This window comes from Bufo bufo, chromosome 8 (assembly GCF_905171765.1).
Source record: "Bufo bufo chromosome 8, aBufBuf1.1, whole genome shotgun sequence".
Lineage (NCBI taxonomy): Eukaryota > Metazoa > Chordata > Amphibia > Anura > Bufonidae > Bufo > Bufo bufo.
This window is the reverse complement of record NC_053396.1, coordinates 207494860-207497308: the sequence shown is the minus strand read 5'-3', so window position 1 is coordinate 207497308 and position 2449 is coordinate 207494860. Positions and strand designations below refer to the sequence as shown.

At 44.6% G+C, this 2449-nt stretch overlaps 1 long non-coding RNA gene across 1 annotated transcript; it reads right to left on the bottom strand.

The window, feature by feature from the left end:
• Positions 1–515: 515 nt before the first annotated feature.
• On the bottom strand, positions 516–2099 carry LOC120977457. Its single transcript, XR_005773900.1, has 2 exons — positions 863–2099; positions 516–610 (listed from the first exon to the last, which is right to left on the bottom strand). It is a non-coding gene; the product is annotated as an uncharacterized LOC120977457 (long non-coding RNA).
• Positions 2100–2449: the final 350 nt, after the last annotated feature.

Here is a 2449-nt window from a genome sequence, read left to right as displayed (position 1 = left end):
GCATGCGCGGCAGCGTGCGCGTTCAGGACAGCGAGTGGCCCGGCCGGGAGAAAAGAAGAAGTCTTCTGGGCAAGCGCGACCATCGGGATCTTGCGGAAGAGCGGTGGTCGTAACCAGGGGAGACCGAGTCACAACAATAAGGTAAGTGGGGATGAATTTTCTCCTAATCGGTGGGAATTTGTTAATAAAGTATATTTACAAAAATGATCACTGTCAAATTATTAACAGATTTAACAGTGATCATTATGATGGGATAACCCCTTTAAGGAGTCCTTTCCTTTCCTTAGTAAGACTTTAATAAGAACCTTTCGCCATGAAAATGCAGTGTAATCTGCAGGCAGCCTGGAATAGAGCAGGAGGAGCTGAGCAGATTAACATACAGCTTTGAGGGAAAAGATTTTGTAAAACTTGTAATTTATTCATTAGAATCTCCGCTCTTTCTGCGCTCAGTCGCCATGTGGGCGGTCTCATCAGTGATTGACAGCGATCTATTGTAATAATCACAACAATTGTGATGTTGGTGTAAATGGACTTTATTGATAAGTCATCATCACATCAGTAATCAGGAAATACTGTAAGATGTATCCCCTCCCCCTCCACACCAGAGACTCTTAAGCGCCAGATAATCGCTAATGAGCGTTCACAGGAAAACGATCGTTCATCAGGTAATTGGATCGTTTGTGTAGACACCTAAATCGTTGTTTGCCGGCAGCAGATCGCGCTGTGTAAACCACCTCTGTACGGGGACGAGTGATGGCGTTAGCGATGGCTCCTCCCCATACTGTGGAGACCGCTGTATGTAAATGCAGTGGTCGCCTTCACTAACGAGCAGGCGCTCACCTCCTGGCCGGTGTGAAGGAACCTTTACATTCTCATCCAGTTTATTTACACAGCGATAATTATTCTCTATGTGAATAACAAGCTCCTGGAGGCAGAAGATGAGGGGATGATACGTGTCTTCATGATTTAGCCTCTTCCATCTCATGACTGGAATACTATGTAGAGGTGCGATGTCTTCTTTCTTAGTGCTGACTCCATTACATCCAGCTTAGAGCCCAAGAGCATCACAACATGGACATTCACAACGTGTCTGGTACCTGCTGACTGCATTTATCCATATACCGGAATAATATGGGATAGAACAGCCCTTGACTTCCATTCGTCACAATTGCTGCTTCTATCTGACAACCATTTTCTAAGGCTAGCTTCACACTGCCAGCATAGCTCCAGCAAGGACCAGCCTGACGGAGCTCTCTGGATCCAGCACTGCCGGGGTTACCAGAATGTCCGACACAGATCCAGCCACTACCCTGCAAATGTGCCGGGATTCAGACTGACAAATAACGCTGCGTTCAGTGGTATTTGTCTGCCGACTCCCAACATGTTTGACAGGTAGCAGCTGGATCTCCACTGGACCCCATTATGGTCAATGGGGCCGGCGGGCCTTCTGCTAACACCCAGTAATGATCCAGAGGTCTCTGGAAGGCTGGTCTCAGCCGGAACCATGCTGGCAGTGTGACATTAGCCTAACACTGCAGCTACTTGGATGATTTCTCTGCATCCATCTATGAGATGACGATGAAACACTGTGGACCTGACAACTACAGGATTAACAAGGTGAAGTTGCCCGGTTGTCACCATTTGTGTTCACAGAAGCTTGTCTCCACTCTTGCACATGGCTCACGTTCTATCACCAAACTGCTCATCTCCTGCACAACCTGAGCTTGTTCCTCCATAGGAGACACACAATACTGGTATATGACCGAGTACAACTAATCAGTGGACATATCTCAGTACAAAAATAATTCCGTAACATTCCCACGTACTTGATGTCAATATCTAATCACTATGATCACAACCTAATCGCTCACTGGCATCAAATTCACTTTCTGATTCACTGAAATTATTTTTACAAAATCCTTCTTACACAGTGGATGGATCCAGTCTACCGGCATCACTAAGTACCCCGACCCCCACTCATCCTCTTCACGCTGGGATCATATGAAGCAAACAGCGATGTGTCACTGTACTGTGAATGTGAGGTGACTAATCAGTGCGGAGCTGACAGTGGGGGGCGCTCTTGTATCTTGTATGGGGTCTCCACAACATCACGAGTGGAGGAAGAAGAAGAGCAAGTGTTTATTAGAGATTTACTTGTGTAATATGTAAGAACGGATAATTCCTCTATAATTACAGACATTTTGGCTGTGATGTGATGTCTCCTGTACGGATATCAAATCAGAAAATTGCAACAATTTATTTTTACAAAATTAAACCAAAACTTAAACTACAGTAAAACGAAACCCAAATCCTCATTGAAAGTATGAATTAAAGCAGCGAAAATGTAATCTAAACTTAAACTGTAAAATATTGTAAAATGTAAAGCCTTAAAGGGGTGGTCTGACTTCAGCAAATAGCACTTATTATGTAGAGAAAGTGAATACAAGGC